The 26,430-nt window shown below is 50.3% G+C and overlaps 1 protein-coding gene across 9 annotated transcripts in view; it reads left to right on the top strand.

Moving 5' to 3' along the window:
- Positions 1–26,430, top strand: part of Tspan9 (tetraspanin 9) — a 181,671-nt gene that overhangs the window by 39,285 nt on the left and 115,956 nt on the right. For 5 of the 9 annotated variants that reach the window (XM_006237498.5, XM_063286149.1, XM_006237495.5 and 2 more), the window contains one exon: positions 19,751–19,854. The gene's annotated coding sequence lies outside the window, so the exon portion shown is untranslated. Of the gene's footprint in view, positions 1–511; positions 696–19,750; positions 19,855–26,430 lie in introns of all 9 variants that reach the window. The other 4 variants (XM_039107691.2, XM_006237494.5, XM_006237496.5 and 1 more) reach the window with 1 other exon arrangement.

Here is a 26,430-nt window from a genome sequence, read left to right as displayed (position 1 = left end):
GTTTCCTGCTGATAGAGCGGTGGACAATGCCACAGTGACTCACCTCTGCTGTCCCTGTGAACAATGGCAGCTTTGCCTGGGAGGGGTGGGGGTCAGCAGGAGAGAGTTGTCATTCTAGTCACCTGCTTGATCCTGCTGGGAAGAGCCTGTGGCACTTGGTACTGTAGACCCCTGGCCTGGGGAGCAGCTTCCCTCTGGTTTGTGCAGCCTGTCCTCACCCTTCTGTGCACAGCTCCCTTGGAGCTCCTGGCTCCACACTGACCAGCTGCCTGCCTGCCAGACTGGCCCTGCTTACCGTCCTCCCTTGCCCCGGGGCTGAGTTCAGGGTTTGGCACACGCATCCTGGTTGGAGTCCCTGCAGGCATTTGGGGCTGGATAAGTGTCAGAAGAGCGAGACAGCTGTTTGAGTCTTTAATCTCCTCCAGTGGCAGAGGATTAGACAATTTTTTGGTGGTTTTGTTGTATGTTAGGATTTCTTTTAAAGAACTGTCATTTGTTTTGTGTCTTCTAGGTTCTTATCACAGTGGCTAAACACTTCTACGAGCTGTTTGCTCACTAACCTTGCCAGTAACGCCAGAGGGGGGTGGCCTCACTGTCACATCACAGACCAGGACTCTGGAATACCAGAGGGTGTGGAACTGGCCCAAGGTCCCAGATCTTTCTCACTTCAGATTCCTGGGACATGTGACTTGCTGGTAAGGACAGGAATATTAAGAGTTTAAAAGTAGGTGGTAGCCCATTTGCAGTCCAAGCTATTTGGGAGGCTGAGGCAGGTGGATTTCTGCAAGTTTGAGGCGAGCCTAGCTTACATACTGAATTCCAAGACAGCTAGAGTTGTGCAAAGAGACTCTGTCTCATTCCTGCCTTCAAAAAAAAAAAAATTAAAAGCAGGTGGTGGCTTACCTCTTCCTACCTGTAGTCCCAACTACTTGAGAGGCTGAGGTATGTGGTTGTTTGAGCCCAGGAATGTATAGCCATACTGGGCAGCAGAAGACTGTGACTCTGTCCCTTAAAAAAAAATGGGGCTGAAGAGATGGCCCAGTGATTAAATTGTTAAGAATTCCTTGTTTGCTTTTGCACAGGACCTGGGTTCAGTAGGTCCTCACATGGTAGCTCAAAAACAGCTGTCCCTGCAGTTTCAGGGGATCTGCAAACCTCTTTTGATCTCCGTGGGCTTGCATGCGACGCACGTAACATACATACAGGGAAGAAACATTCGTACACGTAGAATTTTTAGAAAAATCAATTAAAAATAGTTTGGGAACTGTTGGTGGAAGAGGAGAAGGCTGGCGAGGAGGATGCAGAGGGGAACAGGGCTGATCTCTGCCTGCACCCCCAGAGTCACACCAGGGTGCACCTAGCAGCCATACATTAGCTGCTGCAGGAGGTGGTGTGATGCATAGCAGCGTCCAGAGTAATTCCCAGGCGCATTTCCACCTGCAGAAGGGGAGCAGCTCAGCATCAGGACTGAGCGGGTCTTAGTGTGGCCTTAGCTGGTGCGTGCCTGTCTAGAGCTGCACTGTGCACGGTTGCTTGTTAGGTCATCGCATTGGTTCGGCAGCCGGCGTCAGGCGTCTTAGAAATGTCCATTCACAGTGCCGCTTGTTGGAATTTACCCCAAAGAAGTTTTATATCTATTCAGTGAGACATCATCTGTAATGGCAAAAATTTCTAAGCATAGAAAATGTATGTTTTTACACAGCAAGCTACAGTCAGAATTAAGAAGTTAGGTGTGAGCACACACACACACACACACATAGACACACACACATAGACACACACACATAGACACACACACATAGACACACACACATAGACACACACACATAGACACACACACACACATACACACGCTGAATAAGTAAATATAATTAAAAGAAAAAGACGTTCTGGTGAGGGTTACCCAGCCAGGAACCTGTGGATAATAATAATGTACCATGTATTTTAAAAATCTATAGGGAAGAATCTTGAATGTTTTCACCACAGAGAGATGGAAAATGCCTGAGAAGCCACACACATTTAACTGGTGCGCACATTATGCAGCGCACACAGCTATTGAAATGTCACGTGATATCCGGTCAGTATGTACAATCTACATTATTATCTCCCAGCTAATAAAATAATTTAGACTTGGTGTAGTGCCTCAGGCCTGCAATGCTAGCACTTAGGAAGGTAAGACAGGAGGATTTGGAATTTAAGGTTAGCCTAGGCTACAAAGCAGTTTTCAGACTAGCATAGGCTAAGCTATATTAAGAACAAAAAAGGAGGAAATTTAAATATATTTTAGGATGACTTTCAAAGAAATTGTGTCTTCAAACATGACACAGTAACACAGCTCCCGGTGCTATGAAGGCTGAGGCAGAAGGATAATGAACTCCAGGCTAACCTGTGCTACATAGGAAGACCCTGTTCCAAAGGAACACCACCACCATTCAAAAAATACTTCTAAAATCAAGTGAATACTGGAAGAGACAAAGGTGTATGTGCTATAAATACTGGCCTGTTAGATTTATCTATTTTTATACACACGAGTGTTTTGCCTTCATGTATGTTTGTAGATCATGTGCATGCAATGCCTACAGAGGCCAGAAGAGGGCATCAGATTGGGACCGGAGTTACTGACTTCGGTTAGTCACCATGTGGGTGCTGGTGATCAAACCCGAGTCCTCTGGAGGAGCAGTCAGAGAGTGCTCTTAACCTCTGAACCATCTTTCTAGCCCCAGATGTTACCTTTTATTTTTATTTTTTTGTAAGCAAAGGACAGTGCTAGTGATAGCTAGTGAGTCTTAGTTGGTTTTCTTTTCTTTTATGTTATATACTTCCTGAAGTTTCTCTAGTGAATCTTAGCAGCACAGAGAGGGGAGATGCGTGGAGGTCTGGGAGGGCTACACCCCTGCTGTGTGGAGCTGGCCTGTGAGGCCAAGCCAGGCGCTCTGACGCTCTGACAGGGTGGCAGGCTGAGTTCAGGGAGACCACCCCTGCCTTTCGGCTCGCTTCTTTCTTTTACACAGTCTTCTCTTTGCTTTCCTCCCTTAATTGGATGTAAATGTAAGACTGAGGGATGATTTAAAAAAAATACTGTTTTTATTGGCGGAGTTTCCTGAATGCTGTGACAAGAGAGTCATTTTATATTTCTCACTCTGAAGAAACCCTAATTTAAGCTCCTTTCTACTCACGTGATCACGATTGATTTTTCTCTCAGTAGTTCAGATGGTTTTCGTCAGGGAGAAGACTTTCCTACTCCTGCCTTAAATGGCCTCTGAAAGCCCAATTTTGAAGTGATGGCTTGTTGCCAGGTCCTGTTGGGCAGGACCTGGCTGCCTGGCTCTCCCAGGAGATGGGGAGGGGGGAAGGGAGCTTGAAGTTTTGCAGTTTTGTGGCTGCAAGTCAGTTTGAAGGTGACTCTTAAGTGAGCTGAGAACATTAGTGATTCTTACCCCAAATCAGCCTTGCTTGTGCTGGGGAGTGTGGGACCGGACTGGGAATGTCATAGGGACTTAATTAATGGCCTAACACATGACCTCTGGGTAATGCTGACATTGGTTTATGGCATTGTTCACTCCTAATGGTGCTGGGTAAACCTAAAGCCTTGAGTATGCTAGACAAGCCGGAGCTGCACTCTGTGCAAAGCAAGTGGCAACTGCCCGAAGGATCCCGTGTTTCCATCTAGCAGGACGGCTAAGTCAGGAGGATCACGGGAGTTCAGGGATCTGAGGCCAGACTGAGCAGCCTAGTAAGACTCTGTCTCCTAAAGTCAGTGAAGTCAGTTAACCACCTCCAGTAGTTCAGACAGTAGGTCTAGATCAGAGAGACCCAGGCCTCACCACTGTGGTGACAGTGAGTTGCTCTCAGCTTCTTGGAGCCTCACTTCCTTCTCTGTGAAATGGGAATCGGGCTGAAATAAAACCTCACAGGGATGATGCATGGATTAAATGTGCGAGTGCTGACGAATGCTCACCGAGTGAGTAGTATATATTTTACAGGCAATAAATGCTAATACTCATTTTAGAGAAGAGGTCCTCCCCGCTTGCTCTGAGCCAGGCATGTGGTTGAAACCGAAGTCTCAGGGAATCTGCATCCCTGGCCACATTCTCTGCCCCAGTTCAGCCTTTAGGCCCTCTGCCCTCATTCTGGATGCAGGCTGAGCTCACCTAGTTTCTTAGATATTTGAACTCAGCGGGGAATAGCCTTTCAGATCACGCACAGCCTGTTTTTCCATTGCTTTTAAGGTGGCCTTAAGCCCAACACCGACTCTACATTGTCTCAAGAAGAATGTCCCAGCCTCCTAAATGACTCCCCCATCCCTCGGGACCACTTTGTTCCGCAGAGCATGAAGCAGATGTAGCATTTAAAGTCAGTCAGGCCAGGGGCACCATATGTATTTGTTTTTAACTGTTATTATGGTAAAATACACATGGCATAAAATGTATCATTTAAGTAAATTGCAAGTTTTGAGTTGAGTGGGCCTGACACACACGTTCCCACTGTTGTGACAAAATCCTCAGGCTCTGGGCTATTTCCATCTTCCTGGACTGAAACTGTGTCCATTGAGCAGACACTTGTACCTGTCCTTCTCTTAGTCCTCTTTCCTACACCGAATCTCTAAGTTTGATGATTCTAAATACTTTATACAAATGAACTCTTCTACTGTCTGACCTTTCATGGGTAGATTTTTTTTTCTCACTCAGCATAATGGCTTCAGAGTTCATCCAAGCTGTAGATTGTTTCATAACACATTCCTTTTTTTTCCCTGCTAAGGAGTCATACTTCATTGTGTGCCTCTCCCACATCTTGTTTACCCATCATCCATAAGTGGTCATTTGCATTGTTTTTCACCTATTGTCCATTATCTACCCCCACCCCCATTTTAAAATTAAATAACCAATCTTCTCATTCCAAGTCAGCCCAGGGCCCTCCAGTGCATGTGTGTAATTGCTGTGTAATTGAAATGCTGGGCCCACATCCTGAATAAGAACATGGCTGCTCACAGGTGAGTTCCCGAGTGCTGTAGCCATGTGTCTATTTCCTTTAGTGGGCTAGGGGTTACCTTTATTAATTTGTCACAAACTCCTAAGGGTCTGTTTTAGGAAGTGGTAAAGGGTCTTGGCTAAGGCTGTGGGCTCTGAGGTCAGACCACATGGCCTTGCATCCTGATCCCACAACCTACTAGCGGGTCAGTGCGTATGCTACTTAACCCTTGGATGCTCTGATTGTCGATGGGGATCAGGTAACTGCCTTGGTGCAGTTTACCAAGTTTAAATGAGATGATGTGTGTGTCAGAGCCAGCATAGCATCTGATGCATTAGGAGCCCCTGAATATTAGCTTAAGATAAAATTCAGGAGTTTGTTTGATTGGTTTTGAGACAGAATTTCATTGTGTAGTCCATGCCCACATGGAGCTTACTATGTAGTTTGGGCTGGCTTTGAACTCACAATATACCTGCTTCCGCCTTTAAAAAATTAATATTTAGTCACTGTGTGTGCGTACACACATGTGCTTGTCTTAGGGTGCATGTGGACGTGCCAGTGGGCAACTCTGTAGAGTTGATCTTGTCCTATTACCCCGTGAATCTCGTGGCTAGAACTTGGGTTTTCAGTTTTCATGACAAATGCCTATATTTATGAAGCCATCTTGCCCGGCCCTGCTTCAGTCCCTCTAGTGCTGGGCCCCAGGTCTGTGTCTCCGTGGGAGGGCGAGGCTTCCACAGTTTACTTGAATTTGGCTCTTCCATGATCATAGCTTCCTTGGGAGTGGCTGAAGGGTCAGGTGAAGGCACCTGCTCCTGGGTTGGCATTTCTAGGAGGCAGAGTAGAGCAACCATGGGAGCTACGCAGAAGCCCTGTTCATTTTGGTCCCCCAGTGCTCCCTCCCTGTCCCTCTCTCTGCTGAACATCATGATCGGGTCAGCCTTGAATTTGGTCCTTCTCAAATGTCTTCTCTGCTGTCCCTTTCTTGCACAGGCCACTCCTTGATAGGATGAACTTGGCACTTGGGGGAGGCATTTGGAAGCCATCTGCAATTCCTTCAGAGCAGCGCTTTGGAGTGGCGAGAGGGTGACTTCCCTGATACTTCTGCTTCCCTGGGTCACTCAAAGCTCCATGAACCATGCACCCAGTGATCAATCTTGCTTCAGCTTGGGAACCTGAGCCCTCTGCCCAGCAGAGTGGGTATATCCAGCTGAGAGTTTGACAATATTCGAGGCAGACGGTGATTTCTCCCTAAAGCTGGTAGAGCTGGTGAGAACAGAAGCTTCTCTGTTTTAGTTTCTATTTGACTAAAATTCCCCAAATATTTATTATCTCTTCTCATCCTTCCCCGCTGCTGTCAGCTTCTAGCTCCACTTCCTGGCTGTGCTGAGGCCAGGGGCTGTCTGTATTGCTCAAGCCCAGTGACTTGTTCTGGGAGATTCTCCGGGTGTGGCTGAAGCTGAGGAAGGAACCAGGAAGGGTAGGGTAGGGTTGGAATATTCGTGGCAGGACCTTTCAACCTGGTTGCAAAGTAGACACTTCAGTGTGTGACCTTAAGCAGGCTTCTTACCCTCTGCGTCCACACCCTGGTTGGTAGGATGGGGTTAATAATAACTTGTCCTGTGGAGATGTGAGGAGGCACCAAGGGAATCTGTAAAGTGCTTAGCATAGCGTCTGGCACACTGAGGATGCGCTAAAAATGCAAGCTCCTTCTATTTTTATTGGTGAGTTTTATTTCTGCTGTTTCCAGCCTTCCTTCTTACACCTTCTCTCTCCTGATAACTGAGATGCTGTTAGCATCCCAGTGTCCTTGAACTCCGGCCCCTGTCCCCCATTAAAACCACTCCTAGAACAGGGTCTCAAACAGTAGCCATGCCATATTTCAGGGGTCAGACCTTCAAGGTCACTGGGATATTGGTCCTTGATGTGTGGCATCCTCTCCTGACCTTGCTTCCCTGCTCACTCTGCCCACATTCCGTACACCTGCTGAAGTCCAGTCTTTGTAATTGCTCTCTGCCTTGGGGAAGGAAAGGAACTGAAGGTGTTTGGAGCCCGGTCTTATGCCAGGAGCTTTTGGGTACACTCGTTATTTCATTTATTAACCCCCCCCAAAACAGTCAAGGCCCATGGCATGACTTGGGTTTCTTCAGAGCAAAAACTGGAGGCGCTCCAATAGCAAGTAACAGGGTCACATGCAGATCTCAGTGCAGGACTTGGCTAAGCCTGTGCTGTCCCCACCTCCCACTGCCATTGGCGGTGACTGAGAGGGAGAGGGGACTGCCTAGCATGCCAACCAACATTTCAGCTGTGTCCTGGATGTTGGGGACACAGTGGGTGCTTTAGCTTTGTTACCCGAAGCTGCACACACTAGCTGCACCTCTCTCCTGGGGCTGTTGTGTGTCTTCCAGGAGGAAACACTCTGATTCGGTAAACTTAGCAAAGCACATGCCAAATGTGCGTGAACGCCAGCCAGGCTGGATGCTGCACAGGAAGTTTGGCTTCTCTGAATCTGACTTCTCACCCTCTGAGCAGGGCTGGCAAGCCTCACCACTGTGTGATAACAGGGGTCTCTGCCTGGGATCTCCTGAGTTTTAGATGTTTGTTCATTTTTAACGCGGCAAAGGGCATATCACATAGACTGGACCCGCGTGACCGTTTCAGGGCTTTTTGTTGTTGATATTTGTTCCTTTAGTTTTTGAGATAGGGTCTCCAATACCCCAGGCTGGCATCTAACTTGCTGTGCAGCCAAGGATGATCTGCCTCCCAAATGTTGGATCACATGCCTGCGCCACTACTCTCTGATCTCACTGTGACGCTTTTGAAGAAGGATGCAGTTCAGTCCTTAGCTCGTTCACTGGGTTATGAAATGATCCTACTGCCTTGTTCAGCTTTTGCATCAGCCTGTAGTTCTTAGCTATTAGTCAGTCCTCCCTCTCTAAACTGCAGCCCTCCCTCCCCTAAACTGCAGTCCTCCCTCCCTAAACCAAAGTCCTCCTTCCCCTAAACCACAGTCCTTCCCCTCTAAACTCCAGTTCTCCCTCCCTAAACCGCAGTCCTCCCTCCCTAAACCGCAGTCCTCCCTCCCCTAAACTGCTGGCAACCACCTACCTGCTTTCTACTGGTGATTCTGTAGCACAATACGGTGTGTAGTCCCTTGTGTCCAGCTTACTTCGTTTAGATAACTTCCAGGTCTGACCAGATAGGAGAGTGTAGGTATGCTTTGTTCTTTTATGGCTGAGTAATATTCCTCCATATGCAGGTACAGCATTGTGTTGATAGATTCATCTGTCAACAGGCATCTGGGTTATTTTCCTTCCTGATGCTTGTAAGGAAAGCCATTGTGCACATTGCTGTTCCAGTGTTCGTGTGGGCACTTGACTTTGATTCGGCGGGGTTACTACCCAGATGGGGAAAAGGATGGATCATATAGAAACTCTGTGTTCTGCACAGCAAGAGGTAGGCAGACCGTTTGCACAGAGGCTGTGTCACCCTGCTTCCCACCAGCAGTGTGGGAGGGTTCCAGCTTCTCCACATCCCTGCCAGCACTTGTTACTGTCCCTTTCCTCCTTTCTCTTTTCTATTAAGGCGGTCCTAGGTGTGAGGCAGCCTTTCACTGTGGCTGATTCTATTTCCCCGATGACTAATGACTCCGAGCAGTCTCCTGTGGATTTAGTATTCTGGTTTTCTCTTGACCCAGTTCTGTGTCCCTTCCCCAGTCCACTCACACCTCTCCAGACTAGCTCCCAGCTCCTGGGCAGGTCTCCGGCGAGCCTAGGCAGGCAGCCCGAGTTGGGCATTCCATTTTTGGCCCCTGGGAATGTTCCTTTGTCCCTTTCTGGTTCCTCCAGCTGGGGGCTGGTCCTCTGCTGCCACCTCAGCCACTCCTCCTCCTCCTCCTCCTCCTCTTCTTCCTCCCCCTCCTCCCCCTCCTCCTCTTCTTCCTTCCTCCTCCTCCTCTTCCTCCTTCTCCTCCTCCTCCCCCTCCTCCTCCTCTTCCTCCTTCTCCTCCTCCTCCCCCTCCTCCTCCTCTTCCTCCTTCTCCTCCTCCTCCTCCTCTTCTTCCTTCCTCCTCCTCCTCCCCCTCCTCCTCCTCCCCCTCCTTCTCCTCCTCCTCTTCCCCCTCCTCCTCTTCTTCCTCTTCCTCTTCCTCCTCTTCCTGCTTCTCCTCCTCCTCTTCTTTCTCCTCTTCCTCTTCCTCCTTCCCCTCCTTCTCTTCTTCCTCTTTCTCTTCCTCCTCCTCCTCTTCTTCCTCCTCTTCCTTCCCCTCCTTCTCTTCTTCCTCTTTCTCTTCCTCCTCCTCCTCTTCCTCTTCCTCCTCTTCCTCCTCTTCCTCCTCCTCCGTCTTCACCTTCTTTGCCATCTTTTCTTCTTCCCGTTGGCTGTAGACTCTTAGCCTCGTCCTGTTGGGTGGTTATTCCTCCCACTAAGGTTCTGATGAGGACCCTGGCTACTGGCACAGGGTGCCTTTTCCTCACCTCAGGGCAAGGTCAGATCCACTCAGTTATTGCTGGCTCCAACCTGAATGCCCCTGTCCCCCTATAGGAGTGTCCTGAGAGGCCCAGGAAGAGCCACACTTCCAGAGCCAGCAGCTGTTTCCTCTGAGCTCCCTAAACCACCTCGCAGTTCTCTCCCCTGTCATTCTATGTAGAGTGGTGTCCCCATACACCACAGGTTTATGGTTTCAGGCCTATTTTTGACCACAGAATCAAAGCTCCCCATGAAGGAATCCTAGGCAGGGATAAGCAGGTGGAAGAAGTATTTTGGGGCTCTGAGAGTTTATTCAGAAGCCCCTTCACCATCTGAGGATGACAAACTTCCCACCATGGTCCCTTCTGCTGAGGTCTGTCCCCACCCCCCTTCTCCAGACCTAGCTGCCTCAACAGGCACCTTCCACCTGGGTAGGGTTGAGGTAGTGACACCAGGTATACTCCATTTACTTAAACAGTGACGTGGCTGTTACATGAAAATTTCCTTGCTGTGAAAGATATGATAGCACCCAGGCAAGATGTGAGAGCCTCTGTTCCCTGTGAGGCTTCCAATCATGGTGCCCGTCTGTGGGAGATCACACGTGTAGCTTGGTGTGGATTGAGGATTCGTCCAGATCTTCGGCTCTCATCTCAATTTCAAAAAGGCCATTTGAGAGTACTCGGTGGGGGTCAGCGTGAAAATAACTTTCTGGAGAGGAGAGAAGAGAGGAGAGGAGAGGAGACGGGAGGGGAGGGGAAGAGATGAGAGGAGGCAGAACTGAAGGCCACCTGCTGAATAGCTACTGTGATGGAAGGATGGCACTGGCTAGCCACCCTGGTCAGTTCCTGACAGGACACTCACTGACCCTGCAGTATAGAACTGTCCTGGGTCTTGGTTCCTTAGCTACCAATGGTATTAACTCTGCCATTGTGAGAGGTGATCCTTGGAGCAGCTCCCAGAGGGTGTCACATGAGGTTGGCCACCCTGACCTTGTTGGAGGTGAAGCTCCAGGCAAGTGCCTTCCTTCTTGTGCGAGCCAGTATTGACCTTGAGTCTCCATCCCCCATGCTGTGGCTAAAACAGAGCTAAACAAGTCACAATGTTAAAAATAGCCTCACCCCTCACTTACATGTACAGCTTGCTTCTTGCAGAGTGAATGGGTGATGGATTCGCACTGTCTTCCCAGTTACCCAAATACCAAGTTGCCAGTTACTGATATCTTAGTATAAGTTAATCTTGTAGATATTTTGCCCTCAAAAGGACCCATGTAATGATCCTTTGTTGTACAAGTGGGGGCATGTTAAGGTTTTAGGGGGAAGGAACTTGCCAGGCGTTTGACACAGACATTTAGGGCTCAACCAGATCAGATCAGATTATGTCTGTCTTGTCACTTGGATGGGCCAGGCAGCCTAAGGTTCTTGAGGGCCTAGTCTTTCTCAGGATAGCTGCTTTAGAGTGGAAGGTTGCTCAGCTTTCAAGGCCCACAGGCAAGCTGGCAGAGAGATGGCCTCCTATAAGACAAGAAGGAAGGAGGCCTTGGGACAGTGACAGCTAGCTCTTTTGAGCTCGCAGTCTTCCAAGGTGAGGAGTATGGATATCTGAGGTCTAGGCCACACTACGAGGCCAGCTGCCTATCAGGAAGGCGGCCACTAGTGAAGATGAAGTAGAAAAGATGGATGGGTGAACCAGTGACTAGGGCCCGGGATGGAAGAATGGGCGAGGTGATGTGCAGTGCGGAAGAGGCAGCCATGCTGGCACAGATGGGGAGGGAGGGGCTGCATGAGGACAAGTGTGCAGCCTGGGGTTTGCCTGGCTGGGGCGAGTGACAGGAAAAGCAGCTGCAAGGCACCGGAGGAGGAGAGGAGGAAAGGCCACCCAGGACAGTAGCCATGGTCAGGACTGACATCTTGTTTTGCTGCCGGTTCAGGCCACATCGCCATGCCGACCTTTCTGCCCTTTCTCCTAAGCCCTTGGGTGGACAGCCAGCACATCTTTTGTTTTGTGCGGATGTTGTGACGTTTTTATCTGGCACCCACGACTCCTGCCTAGGTTCTACTTCACCTGGTCTCAGTCCAGGCATGGTGGGGAGGGGGATATGGTCCCGGAGACTTCTTGGTGGCCTTGCTCTGTGCCTGCTCTTCCAGCTGCTGGCCACTAGATGGTAGCAGGAAACCTGTTGGTTTCCCCCAGCAGGTTGTTTTATCCAATCTCTTCTGGCCTTGTGCCCCTCTGCCTCAGTCTCAAATCGCTCACGTCACGGGTTTATGGATGGCCCTGAGGCCAGGCTGAGTGAAATGAAGCCGCTGCAGTCTACTTTGGAGAAGTGGCTGTCTCAGGGCATAGTCCCAGGTTTGGAAGTGGTCTTTCAGCACCCTACTTGTGACCAAACCCTTTGAAAGGAGCTCCTGCTGTAGACTAGAGTACTTGCTAGCCATGATTCTAGGGCTCTATGGGGGCCAGAAGCAGAGAACGGGGCTCTGAGGAAGTCGAAACTGCCCCCTCCCCACACACACCTCAGCTTGGTGGCTTGTGTGAATGGTGGATGGTGCTGGTCGTGGAGGGAGGGGCTAGCCTAGGGAGGGGCTAGCCTGGGGAGAGCAGCAGTAAAGGTCAAGGCTTTCCAGCAGCAGGGGACACACAGCAATAGCAAACTCCCTGGAAGCTCAGCTTAAGTCCAGAAGTGGGCGGAGTCTGTCGATTTCACGGAGTATCTACTCCCAGCTGCCCCTGGCACATGTAGCCTTAGATCTGTGCAGGCTAGTCCCATGGGGTGCCAAGCCACGCCCCATTTCAGGTTCAGCACCCATTTAGTACTCTGGGTGTTGTTTCTGGGACTGCAGTTTTTTCTGGCCTCAGAGCTCATGTCTTTCCTACAATTTGTGTCAAGGACTGGGCTGCCCTTTTGAGACCTATGCTGGGCACTAGAGGCTCAGAGAGGTCAAGGGCATGTTCAGCATTTCCAAGATAAAATGCTGAACTGGCCATTGATCCAGAGGCTGGGGCATTTTTTATTCTTCCTGTGATGATCAGCTTTGCACGTGGCAGGGTTAGTGGGTGAAAGAGAACTCTCACCAGGATACCAGAAATGGGGAAACAATCTGTCACTACCTCCACCTACTACCTCTAAGTACCCTACTCATCTATACCCCAAACTGTAGGCAGGGATGGGTTCCCTAGTTGCTCTTTGGAGCTACCAGGTGGCCCCAGCTGCCAGAGCTTTCTATTGGTCAGTGATGCTACGTAGGTATCCGGTAGGGGAAGATAGTGTATGGTGGGGTGCCTATAGAGCTGGTGGTGCTGCCCAGGCCTATCCGTGGTAATGGCTCTCTCTGGGACCCCTTCCCAGGTGGCCTCCCCATGTGACACTGTCCATGCTGGGAACATAGACTGTGACTCTTCATGTCAGTGCCCTCTGCAAGCTGGGTATTTCTGAGGTCCCAGGCTGGGGTGCTAGGTCCTTGTGTAGGCATGCGAACTTTATCAGAGGTCCTCCGCCTGTGTGAAGGGCTCAATAGGAAGTTCCTTGTACACTTCTATCCTAACCACCAATGTTTGTCCTCAGAGCCTGAGTCAGGTCCTGACCTCCTGATATCCTGAGTCCCAGGCCCCTCTCTCTGCTTCTTGGCTCTGTCTGCAGCCAGCTTTGTCACAGAGACCCCTGCTCTGCCTTCCACAGGCCTTGCTTCAGGGTCTGTGTCCGCCCCAGGCCTACCTGCATATGGGCTCAGTGGAGTGCCCGCTGCGTGCTGCCATTTCAAAGGCCTCTGCTTTCCTCGCCCCCTCCCTCCCAGCCAGCTTGGCTGTGTCAGGCCTCCTTCCAAGGCTCCAACATCCTGCTTGGCTTGCGTCCCCCAACTCCAGCTGCAGCTTCCCTGTTGTGCTTCTGGCACAAGGCATGCTGGGGTGTGTGTGTATGGGGAGGTTCCTTCCCCTTGGCCTCTCTTCTCCCTGTTACATCAGCTTATAGCCAAATACCCCTGGGGTCTGCTAAGGGAGGGTTTTTCATTAATTTTTTTTCCAATGGAAATAATTCCACCACTTGTCAGAGGGATTTTTGCATGCATCTCTTTAGGGGGGTTGACTTTCTCCCCCCTTTCTTTCCCAGCCTCTGAGATGCTCTTGAAGTGGGCAGCTTTGTTTCCTTAGCCAGACTGTGCTAGCCTGGGCTGGTGAGGAGGGTAGTTTGGGGTCTCTGAGCCCAACATTAGGTTATCTGGGTCCTGACTGTCCTGCTCACTGGCTGTGTGACTTTCATGATCACCCTCACCCTCTCTGGGCCTGGGCCTCCTGGTCCTTCATTTGCCCTGTGTTGGTGGTGAGAGGTTCTCTGGTTCTCTGGCTTCTGGCTTTGATATTGTGATTGTATCAGATTGGCCCTTGTTCCGGGGTCTGGTGCTGCAAGAGGCCCCGGAAGTGTGCACACTTGTGATGGATCACGGATAGACGTCCTCAGTGCTCAGGAAGCAGTGGAGTCTAGGGCCTGGCCAAGAATGAGCAGGTCTCTGGCTGGTTCCTCCTGACCATGTCAGGGATCCCTGAAAGGGAAGAAGCCCTCTAACTCTGTTGTAGCCAGCGTAGCTCCTCCTGGCCTCTCCCCTCTGTTCCTTCTCTTTGCCTGCCTTCCCTCTACCCTGCTCCCCATGCCCTGCCCTGGTTGATGGCTTTGAGTCGCCAGCCATGCAGGTACGTAGGTCCTGGTTACTGCCCTGTCCTTCTACTCTTCTCTGCTCTCACCCAGCTCTCAGCTCAGAACCAGGCCTGGCTGCTGGTGACCTGAGAAGGGAGCCCCTCCAGGCACTTAGGCACAGCGATTAGCCCTCCCCCTCCCGCCCAGGGCCCACATCTGGCCAAGGGCTCAGTTTTCCCAGCTGTAAATTGCCTCCCGCTGCCCCTTGGCATCTTCTCAGGTTTCAACTTCATGGTCCTTTTTCTTTTTGTGGGGGCAGGGGAGTGCCTAGGGAAGTAAGGCTCAGCCCGCTCTTCCCTCCTGCTACAGGGCTGAGGTTGAGGAAAGAAGTCTTTACCCAGGTGTGGGGTGAACTGAGTTAGATTCCTCTTTCCCAAGCACTCCCCCAAGAGGTCAGCCGTACTGTATGGCATCTCTAAATGGTGGCAGGAGGGTCTTCTGTTCTCTGCAGCCTGGCTCTTGGCTTGGGGTGACTTGGAGATGCTGGCAGTTTCTCCACCTGTTTCCCCCCTGCTGCTTCTTGGCATACTGCTTAACCTGATGTCTAGCCATAGGGATCCTCTCGACTCCCTGAACCCTTCAGGTGGCTTTTCTCCCCCTCACAACTGATGACTCTCTGGCTCCTGCAGGTGGCACGTGGGGCTCAGGTCATGACCTGTCTCTGCTGATGCCAGCTGGTTGGCTGGACCAGGCCCTTGCTGCAGACCTTACCCTTGCATTGCCACTGCTCTTGATTCTCCCTTCATGAGTAAACTCTGCTTATTTGGACCACAGAAGGGTAGACATCCGGAGCAGCCACCAGCACTGCCTGGGAATAGATGTCACAAAGTGGCCATGGCCGTGCCCTGGCAGGGGTGATGGCTGTGGTACTGCAGGTTGATGTTTTCTGGGGCAGCTCTGGATTAGCCTTGGTTTTAGGTATCTGGCATGAAGGGAACTCTCTGGGGATGCTTTTGAAAATAGAGGCCTTGTCTTGTGGAGCAGGATACAGGGCAGTGAGGGTGTGGTAAGAAGTGTGTTCATCCTAGGCTTCGGGGCTATGGGCCAACCCAGGGGGAAAAGCCTGCCTCTTGCCCAAGTTGTCTAAGAAAGTGCTGCCCCTGGCATTCCTGAAACAATCCCTGAAAGTAGGCAGGGCTTCTGGGGAGATCATGCTGGACTTTAGACCTGGTATAGACACAGAGGAGATTGGGGGAGCTCCCCAGTGAAGGGCCAGAGTCAGTTTTGGACCATTTGCAGGTGTGTGTGTGTGTGTGTGTGTGTGTGTGTGTGTGTGTGTGTGTGTAGAAGGTATGTAGATGTATGTGTATGTGTATAGAAGGTATGTAGGTGTGTGTGTGTGTCTGTGTGTGTGTAGAAGGTATGTAGGTGTGTGTGTGTGTGTGTGTGTAGAAGGTATGTAGGTGTGTGTGTGTGTGTGTGTGCGCGCGTGTGTAGAAGTGTGTAACTGGCTTATGAATGAGAAAGGTATTCTGGAACTTATGGTGTGAGACCCCATGGAGCTTTTGGGGTGAGATGTAGGAGGACCTAGAGCAAGTCTTTATCCCTGCTAGTGGATATGTTTTTGGGGTTCCATGTGGGGTTTGGGGTTCCAAGGATATGCTGGGTCCCTGGCAAAGGACAGGAAAGAGTGGCCAAGTGTTGTGGACAGTGGGAATGTAGAACTTGTAATTGGATGTCAAACAGAAAGAACCAGGGATTTTATTTAAGGCTTGGGAAGTGGGGTGTGTGGCGTAAAGGCCTGGTGCTGTGGAGGCTGGGGTAGGCCAATCGGAAGTGACAGGATGCACGGATGTGGTAGATTAATGGAGGGCAACATGGGAACCTGCACCAGAGGCCCACAGGGCACCATGGGACTCAGTGGACATTTACCCAGGGTCTTTGGGGTCCTGACTGGAGGGGTGGGCTGAATTTTGTGTTATCCAAGGTGATCCATGCTTTTGAACATTCTGCCAGCTCTCAAATATCCCATCATGAAAGCATTTAAAAATAGACAAACAAACCACCCTCCTCCTGCTCACTTAAAACTAGCTTCTCACTGCCTAGACCTAGGCCCTCTGAGCCATGGGTACACACTGAGGGGCATCTGAATGCCAGTCGGCCCTCCTCTTAGCACAATTTCAGTGGGTTTTCCAGCTGGTCCCCTTCACTTCCGGCATTGCAGTGATGGATGCTCTGCTCACCTCTGCTTTCCGAATGCTGCACATCTTGGTGCCACTCCCTTCTCCCTGCCCCCTCCTCTGCTCTGCTTAGGTCCACTCATCTTCCCAGGACTTCCAGGAGCCCTTTGTCTCTGAGGAAGTCTGGTGCCCATCACCTAAGGCCGCTCAGAGTTTCTGTTGCTTCTGCTACCCATTGACCCTGGCCCTCATTCACTCTGGCTTTCATGATGGCGGTGTGAGCCAGCCCCTGTGTTTTGAGCAGAAGCCGGCCTGTGGGATTTGGCCTGGTGCGTGAGTGCTTATGCATCCCAGGGCTAGTAGTTTGGACACATCCTCTGGATCAGATCTCTCATTCGCAGCTCCAGCCTGGCTCCACTGTGCCCTGTGGCCTCTCTTCCTTTTGTGGGAGCCGTGCCTCACTCGCTGAAGCCACTGCTTTGAATACGCAGCTGCCTAAGGCTGATACACAGTGGGTCACCCGGCTCAGAAGGGAACCTGTGACAGCCACTAGTAGAGCTCATGGCTTCTCCCCTTGTCCAGCTGGCTAGCGGGTGAATAACAGGGTTTGGTGCTCAAGGCTTTCCTGTAGGGCAGCTCCCAGGATTCCTTCTGACATACACGTCTTTGAATTGAGGCAACTGCACAGAGATGAGGCCCGTCCAGTCTCACCAGAGCCTGAGAGCCATCATCTGCCTGCTGCTGCTGAGTTGGGGCAGCCCTGGCTGCAGGGGCCCAGCCCTGCCTGTAGGGGCTTAGCCCTGGCTGCAGAGTCCAGCCCTGACTGCTTCTATATTCCCCTTTGCCCTGACTATTCTTTAATACCATAGCACACTACACCACAGGTTCCACCCCTGGTGTGGTGGTTCTCTCTGCCACAGGCGGGCTCCAGCCCTGCTTTCATGGAACTCAGTCGGGTTCAGTCTGCTTCCCCGGGTGCAAGCCACACCCTCCAGCCTTCTTCCCCCTCCCTTTCCTGAGGGGGCACAAAGCTGTTCCCAGGCTGGTCCTAGCCATAGGAAAGGGGTAGCAGGATGAAAGGTGATATATAAATGTAAGGTGATGATTATTTATTTGACAGGGACAGCTGCCTGTGGTGAAAAATGTAATCTAGTAATCCTTGTGTGAAAATCAGCTCTGTGGCTCAGCAGGCTGCCCAAAACAGCAGAAAGACCATTTTTTCTCTCCCCATTTCCTTACCCCCACCCCGTCCCCACCAACCATGCTCACTTCCAAAGTTCCCAAGCTCTTGTAGCCTGGTAGCATGTCTGCCGATGCATGTAGCATGTGTATGTATACATACATCATGCATCCTGTGCACATGTATTGCATACGTGTGGCCCACACTCTGTGCATCTTGCTTCTTTTGGTTGTGATTAGCAGCCTATCAAGTCTTTTTAAGCTTTCCCACTTATAACTTCTTTCCACCAGGGAAATTTTTACACGATCCCAGGCACACAGTATATAAACCAACCATCGCCTGACGATGAATGATAAATTAGTTTAAAGATGATTTTTAATATACATATTTTATCATTTATTAAAAACAGTAGCAAATTTGCGTACTAATGAGGTGGATGCGCGTGTATGTTTTTGCAGGAAGAATTACATCTTGGTGGGATATTTGATGCCGCAAGACACAGAGCATCCTCAGTGTTTTTCAGAGTTGATCGATATTTTGATTTAATGATCATCAGTGCTGAGGATGCTGCTTCGCACAAATACATAGCATGAAACCAGCAGAAGTCTGTTGGGGCCTATTTGAGAAGCTGTTGGAAATTCTACACCAAAATCCACTTCACAATTTTTTATGACACTCAGGGCAGCAACTCCATGAGTAGTTTTTTAAAAAGCCAAACGTTTGTAATACAACACAATCCAAAAGATATGCTAATTCGATACTTAGGCGCTGCAGAGTGACTGTAGGAAAACATGCGAAGTCTTTGTTTTCCGTAATCAAACCGTTATGTGTGTGTAAGAGCATATAGTTTTGTCTGTACACGAGAACCCTGCAGTTCATAGCATGCAGGGGTCTGGACTCTCAGCAGATAAGCTGCAGGCTGTGGATATTGGTGGTGTGTGATGTGTGGACAGTCTCATCCCACGTCCCATGTTCAGAACCAAGGTTGCGGGGCAGTCAAAAGATCATCCACCAGAAACTTGGGTTCATTACAAATCTCATTTTGAATTAGGTTTTTGGCCACTGTGAATTTAGATAGAAACTTTTTTCAGCCCTTGCAATGTTTATTTACAGGTGGGATTCAGTCACAGCCCATTGTTTAAGAAGCCCAACTTTTCAATGACTTTGAAAGCCAAGACGTTAAGAGTGTGATTGCTAACTGGCCCCACCCTGGTTTGAACTTCTCTTTGTGTTACCCCCTTTCTTGCTCAAGTCTGTGTACTGCATTTAGTTGCTTGGTCCCAGGCTGCCTCAGGTTTTTCTTGTCTCCATCACCGTGGCAGGCTGGAAGACCTGGTCAACACGATAGATGCTGTCACTGTGAGTGTTTCCTTTCGATGAGATTGAAATGATACATTTGGGTACATCCCCACAACACTGACACTGTCCTCCTTGGAGCAGGGGACCATGAGACCCGAGTGTGTTATTACTGGTGATGTCACTCTTGATCATGAGGAGGAGGCAATGCTGTTCGGTGCCTGTGCTGTAGAGCTATAATTTCTTCTCTGAAATTAATAAGCGTTTGGAGGAGCGGATACTTCTGACACTAGACAAATACCCAGTTGTGCCTTGGACGTTCACCCACTAATTTTAGCTAATCCGTCAACCGCGTTGCCTGCTACAGTGATGTTTGTATAAATGTAATTTTCTGTTTACTTCATTGTTCTGCATTTATTAATTGTAATTCTGGAAGGAACTGTCTTCTCCCACTTATTTACTTATTCACTTAGTTATTCTTATCATTACAGGCTCATAAATATATAACACAACAAAAGCACGGACAAATGACACATAATGAATATGACATTTATTCTGTGGATTCTGGCTGAATAGTTGCTTACGTTGTTCCAGTTGTTCTTGCTAGAGTTACTGAGGCATCTTTCATTTGGCGCCTGTGACCTTTTGAACCAACATGGCTCCTACCTTTGTATTTCTGAAGCCTTGCTTATGTTCAGGCATCACAGAAAACTCTCGATTCATGCCATGTCCCTGGAACCAGTGGCTGCTGTAAGGATCTCCATTTCTGCTGGAGACTGGTGTTTTGAAACCTGGACTTGGTCGCTGCTCTAAAGAGCCCTGGCTCCTGTTAGAGAAAGATGTTTAGAAAGCAGGACGCAGGCCCGAGCTTGCTTATGAGTGCCAGGGTCTCTGTGCTTCCAGGGCTTGAGAGAACAGAGCTGGGGGGACACGTGGCTGCCAACAGGGCCTTGCGAGTATCTGTATTTATGTGTATTTATATTGTTAAAATTGTGAGTTTGTGCTGACTTTTAATTGCTTTTAATTTGGCAGCGTTGCAGCTGGCGAGGACTTGGGAAATCAAATCCAAGCGGTCCCCTTTCAGAGGAGAGTGACTGAGGGGACCCAGCTCAGGTGACCCAGCCAGGTGCTCAGAGGTAGGTCCGGGACTTGGGCCTGGGTTTCTGGATACCTGATGTATTAGGCATGCTTCTATTGCTGTGAAAAAACACCACGACCAAGGCGACTCACAGAAGGAAGTGTTTATTTGGCTTATGGCTCCTCAGGGATAAGAGTTCCTCCCCATCATGGCTCAGAAGTGTGAAACAGGCAGGCATGTGGCAGGAAGGGCTGAGAGCTCACATCTCATATTGTAAACAAAGAGAGAAAATTTGACATGACACAAGATTTTAAACTCTCAAAACTTGCTCCCCGTGACATATTTCCTCTAGCAAGTCCACATCTATACCTGACCAAACAGGGCCACCAAGTAGGGACTCAAGTATTCAAATGCCTGAGGATATGGGGGACATGTTATTTAAGCCAGCCATACCTGCCATCTTTTGACCGCAAATGAATAGAGTGTACTGAATAGTGTCCCCGTCTGAATTGATATCTGCTTGGAGCCCGTATGCTCTTCTGGTTTGAAATAAGGGTCTTTACAGATGTAATCAAGCTAAGATGAGATCCTCTAGGGTTTGTCATACAGGGGTTAGCCGATGACTGGTGTTCATCTAAGAGAGAAATTTAGATACTGAGACACAGGAAGAATGGCATTTGATGGCAGAGGCAGAGAGGACTGATTTGTCTGCCAAGGACTTCCAGCTACATTCACATCTGAGAGAACAAGGAAGGAGGCTTTCCCAGCAGTCTCACGGAGGCCTGGCTCTGTGGACATCTTGGCTGTCTGGCACTCTGGGGTAGGAATTCTGTTGTTTGAGGTATTGTGGTGATGAAGGATCTCACGCATTGAAGCATCTGATGGGTATTGCTGTCTGTCCTCTGAAGATAGGAATATTCACTGACTGTCAAAAGATGTTGGGTGTGGTGCCCCATATTCTCAGGCAAATGAATACTTAGATTGCTGGATCCCCAATCCTCTCAGTGACTGTCCTCTGTGAAGTTCTTCACCCAGGGGTGTCCTGGGCTATGCTCTGAGAACAAGACTTTGTGAGTATGTGGTTTTATGCCAGGGCACCCCTCCAGTGACGTTTGCATTTGGGCAACATGAGGATACAAACGGTGCCTTCTGATGGGCCTCACTCCCTTCCCTATTCCCCAAACCTTAGTGCTCTGAGGCTGGTCTCCTGCACCTGCGTCTTGCCTTGTGCAGCTTGAGGGCACCTCGTAGACACGCTCCTCTCTTCACACATCCACTTCATCCCTAAGGTTCTCCCTGTGACCTTTCATGAGCACTGGCAGCCTGGGGCATCCTTTGCTGTGGGGTGTGTAGTTCACTCTGTGCTCAGGACCTCTGGTCATGCTCACCTCCAGGCTAAGCGTGTGGCTCCAGGCTCTCCTGTCCTGACTGCACTAACTTGTCCTCCCATGATGCCCTTGCCCAACATGGCAGTTCTCTTACTTGGGAAGTGGCCTTTTAATGTCATCTTGTTTTGACTCACAGATCTGATTGAGCACTTGTTCAGGATAGAGGCCATGGGTTGCCTCAAGATGTTCCACTTGTGGTGTGTGTTGTCTTTATACTAGGGGGAAGGGGGCAGAGGAACAGCCACATTCCACATTAGCATATCTTGTTGCCTTTGGGGCAGAAGGTTCTAAGCTATGTAAGGGGAAATTGAGACCTAAAAAACAAACAAACAAAAACAAACAAACAAGCAAACAAACAAAACACTGCTATCTTGCCATCCTGCATCCCAGTAGCACATTCACAGCAAGGGCAGGCAGGGTAGGGACCAGGTGTCTGTGGCTTCCCAGCAGGCCTCTGCCAAGATCATCTTGTCCTGCTCTTTGCTCATTTCTCTGTCCAGATGGCTGGGGGAAGGCATGGCTGGCATCAGCTATGGTGATGTATGACCAACTGGGGCCAGAGCAGAAAGGGCCCAGACTATTAGGGGTGTCAGGCTGGGAAATCGGAAATTAAAGGCTGGAGCCATGGCCAGCAGGCCCTCCCCCTGGTGCAGTATTCTGAGATCACCTGTGGTGGGCTTCATTACCATCCGTACATGGGAGGGAAGGCCTGTTGGCAGACCTTGGAGACAGATGGCTGCCGGCTCCGGCCCAGTCCAGCAATGAACCTTTAGGCACTCAAGACCTACAGACACAAACACAAGAAACTTTTCTCTACTCTGAAGCCATATGCATCCCCCCCGCCCACCTCCCTGGCAAGCCAGGTCCCCTCTTGGATCTCAATCTTGTCATCTCTAAAGAAAGAAAGATTTCTCAGTGTTCCCCCAACCTGCCATAGCCTAGATTATGACCTATAGTCATTTAGGATTGTAACTGATAGCCAAGGAGCAGGCCAAGGAGCCCATTGGAGAACGGCTTCAGGGAGCCAAGGTCAGGGAGGCTTCATGGAGATGGGGTCTCTGAAGAGGCAGAAGAGGCTTTCCCTGTCCCTTGTCCTTGGCGCTGTCTTTCCATTTGTCATCTGTCCACCACCCTCCATCTTCCCACAGGCGCTTACTAAGTGCCTACTGTGGTAGGCGCACAGCTGTGAGGAAGACAGGCTTCAGACAAACCTGCCGCTCATGTGATTAATAAGACCAGACTGAGACGCTCAGGTGCCTCTCATCCTACCTTGCTGCCTTGGTGTTTGCTTCCTTCTCCTCTCTTCCATCCTCCCTCCTCCTCCTTCATGGGCTTTGCCTCTGTGGCCTTTCAGTACCTCCTCAAGGCTGGGATTCTTGCCTGCTTCTGGCCAGAAAGGCAAGTCGTGCTCGCCCCCTGACACTTCTCTGCTGTGGGGCCACTGCGGGGGATGAATGCCTACCTGCTTTATCAGAGCTGCATAGCTCGTGGAGGTGTGACACCCTGTTGGCTTTGGAGTCAGCCGTCTCTTAATTTGTACCTGGTACTGTCTTCCACACATCACCCTCCTTCTTTGGGCCTTAGTTTCTGTGTCTGGACAAGAGGGTTAACCACACTTTTTTTTTGAATATCAAATGGTCAATGAGGAGACCTGGATGATACCTTGAATACAGCAGGTGCTGGGCTTTCTCTTCCTTCCGCTTGGGTTTGTGACCTGGTGGTTGTAAATCTGGGCTGGAGGTAGGGAAGGCCAGGAACTGTGCAATTCCTGCTGCAGCCTGAAGCCAGGCAGGGCACGGAGCACTGCTAGGTAGCAGGAGGCGGTACCTTGGACAAGATGCAGGCCTTGATCTAGGAAAGGCCAGGAGTCCACCAAAGCTGGAGAGAATGTCAGGCATCTCATGCATCCCAAAAATGAAGTATGCTGTGACAGCTGCCTGCTGTGTCCTGCTGGGTGTGGGAGCCCAAGAGACTCTTAGTAAAGAGGGTGGTCAGTGGACTCTCAACCCTGGAGACTTCTCATCCTTTCAGGGTTGCCACAGGTCCCTTCTCTCTCTGTGTGAGCTATCTCTTGAGTTTTTTGCCCCTCTGGAGAGTTTTTTGGCCCTGTGGAGAGCATCTTGTGGTGCATTGCCACACCCTTCCTCTACTCTCTGCACGTCTGGGGCTGTGGTCTGTCTCTGACTGAGTGTTGAGAGCATTTACAGCACATCCAGGTGCCTGAGGAGCTGGTGTTTTCTTTAAATTTCATCTAGTATTGGTTAATGAAGTGTAACTGGCCACCTGCTCCAGTGGATGCTGTCCTAGATGACCGCACTGGCCTCCCTGCATGTGAAGGGCCTTCAGAGATGTGTATTATCGCTAGAGTGTACCTGTGTGGAATGATAAAAGATTAGACACACTTGGAGACTGTGTGGCATGGGGCATAGTACAAGAGCCTCGTCTATGTGGGAGATACTGCTGAGCTAGGCAGGCCATTACAAGCAGGACTCTTAGAAGAAAGGCCTTCAGGGCACTTGCCTCTGCCCTGACTGAATGAATTGATAGCATTGGAGGAAATGAACCCAAATTTGGAGCCGTCATTCAACAACTGTGAAAACTGAGGCCCACCATGTAGTAGGCACCAGCATCCTGTCCTTCGGATTTCAAGAGCTATTTCATGGAAGCCTTCTTGGCACACACGAGGACTGGAAATTGAAGCCAGAGAGGAGCTGATATTTGGTTCCAAGTCTGTAAAGATTCCCAAGTTTGACTTGTGACAGAGCCATGCCTGCTAACCCCCATACCACCATACATTCATGTGGCAAGGCTGTTGCATGGCCATCTACTTTCTTGCCTGAATGCAAGGGTCCTGGTTTTGTCCTCCATGGCCTGGGGTTAGCCGGTGAATGGGAGGGTTAAGGGTGGAGATGCAGGATCTCTCATAGGGCTGCTGCCCCGGGGTCCTAGACTTGTAGCCTTACTCCTGCGTGGCCTCGTTCCCTGTGGAATCCACGGACACCGGCCTGGCTGTGAAGGACCATGAGGGACTGGGGAGCAGGGTCAAAATGGAGTCCAGTGCCACACATTCCATCCTTAAGGAGAAGTGTGCAGATGAGACCCTTGTCTCCTTCCGCTCCAGTGCCGGCTGGGACTCCGCCCAGCCCGGGGAAGGGCCCTCCCTCAGTCCAGCTGTTGTGCACCCCAGCCCCTCCTCCACTGCTGCAGCTGTCCTGGCTCCATCAATCTCAGCCAAGGCTGGCGGGAGGAGGGGGACAGGGAGAAGAGGGGCCTCTTGCATGTGTCTGGCTGAGGTAACTGGCTCCTACTTCTAGAGGAAGTGTCTCCAGGGGGAGCAGGCTTCAAGGGGTTTCTCACCCTGGCTCTTGGGTAAATCATGGGGTACGGGTTGTTCAGCTTTTAGCCTCATGGAATTTTTTTTTCTGGGAGGTCAGCTCTCTTTTTGAAAGAAAATGTGCACACGTAGCTTCTCCCTTCATCTTCTGACTCTTGTGTTGCCATGAACGTATGAGTGAAATGGCTGGCGAGGAAAGGGCTGGGGCCTTTGTCCCTCCTGGCCTACTGGCCTAAGTTGATGAGACTGCCGTCAGACTTAGGTGTGTGGCCTGCGGGACAGGGATGTTTTGTCCCAGCCTGCACAGGGTCAGAGAGGTGCCTGACAGCATCAGATCGACATCATCTGTGCGTCCGGTTCCATTTCCTAAAAGCTAGTCCTTGAAGACTCGAAGGACCTTGTGTTCTCTCCCTGAACTCAAGGGCAAGATGAAAAAAGAAAGAAGTCTTTCCTTGCCGGGCCTCACTGTGTCTGCCCACAGTGTGGGGGGAAATGTGGCCATCAGCTCCACTCTAGCAGGTAGCAGCATCGTGGGGGTAAGAGGTTGACCCAAGACCTGGGGAAGAAAGGCTGTAGGAGAGAATCCTCTATTTTGTTTCCCTTTCTTAGTTTTACCTAGCCCAATTGCAGGTCAGAACATGACTGCTAGTCAAGGGACAACAGCAGTAATTCCAAGCCTGGCTCTGAGTTAGAGACATCTGGGAATCTTGTCAATAATTCAGATTCCCGGGCCTCTGTCCCAGATCCTCTGAGTCTGCAACCTGCAGCTTGAAAAAACACTGCTGACGATCTCCATGCAGAGTTAGGGTTGGGCTGACCCAGCTGCCCACCTTTCAGGAGGATCCTCCGAGGAAGTAGCTTTTCATGAGCGTCTACCGAAACATGCCACCTCTGAGAACCGGTTGTTAAGTAAGCCACTGTTCATGCATCCTGCACTTCGTGGCTCTCAGTGGTGTTCTAGACAGGGCTCAGGCCAGAGGGCGCAGGCACTGTGTATGAGTGGAGTATATAGCCTACTTGCGAGACAGACAAGAGAACCCACAGTTAAAATACAGAGGGAAGGGTGGGCCACTGGGGATTCTCACTGACTTATTGCGTTCACTTGGTTCTTCCATGAGGGACAAGAGATGCCCAGGGAGATAGAGACTTAAATGAAAGCTACCAGGGGGTTTGATGTTTGTGTTTGTTTGCTGTTTTGTTCTTTAAGGGGAGTCAAGAAGTGTTCACTTTGGGATAAGTGGTCCCAGAACTCCAGGTAGAAGATGGGGGCAGCAGATAGGCCTGGCGTTCGTCTTGGTCTGTGCTGTGTGATTTCTTGGGTCCCAGGTCTTACCAATAGTGTGAGGCTTCTAAGTGGCCGGCCCACGCCAGCTACTCAGTGAGCTAGCTTCTCTTCCCCCTTCTAGTCCTGGGTCTTTGTGCTGAGAACATAGGTATTTGTAGTTGGCAGACTTGCTGGGCCCTCCTAGGTGGGTTGCCTGGCTAGTTAATTCTCATATAAGGGCAGACTCCAGTATGCCGAGTTCTAGGCACTGCAGGAGAGAGATGGTGGGCACTACCCATTCACTACCTCAGGCTTGCTCCAGCCTTTGGGGACCCAGCCCTCTCCTGTGCCTTTTAGCTCAACCTTCCCCGCACAGCTCCAGACACATTGCTGGAGCGCTCAGCACGCTCGCTTTCTCAGGAAGCTGCCTTCACCCAAGCCTTCGTCCTCCGCTTGACATTAAACTCTGTCAACATTTTTTCCCCATGAAGTTCTTCCTCCTCCTGCACAGTCCCCAGTCTCCAGCCGGCTTCTCTAGCCAGGGACATGATTGGACTGCAGTTGCTAGCACTTCCTGGAGCTCGGTCCCTGGAGAGCCATAAAAATCCAGGAGTGTTTCTGGCCACCTTTCCATGTAGTCTGCAGTTC

The sequence above is a fragment of the Rattus norvegicus genome, chromosome 4 (genome assembly GCF_036323735.1).
Source record: "Rattus norvegicus strain BN/NHsdMcwi chromosome 4, GRCr8, whole genome shotgun sequence".
Classification (NCBI taxonomy): Eukaryota; Metazoa; Chordata; class Mammalia; order Rodentia; family Muridae; genus Rattus; species Rattus norvegicus.
This window is presented reverse-complemented; position numbering and strand designations above follow the sequence as displayed.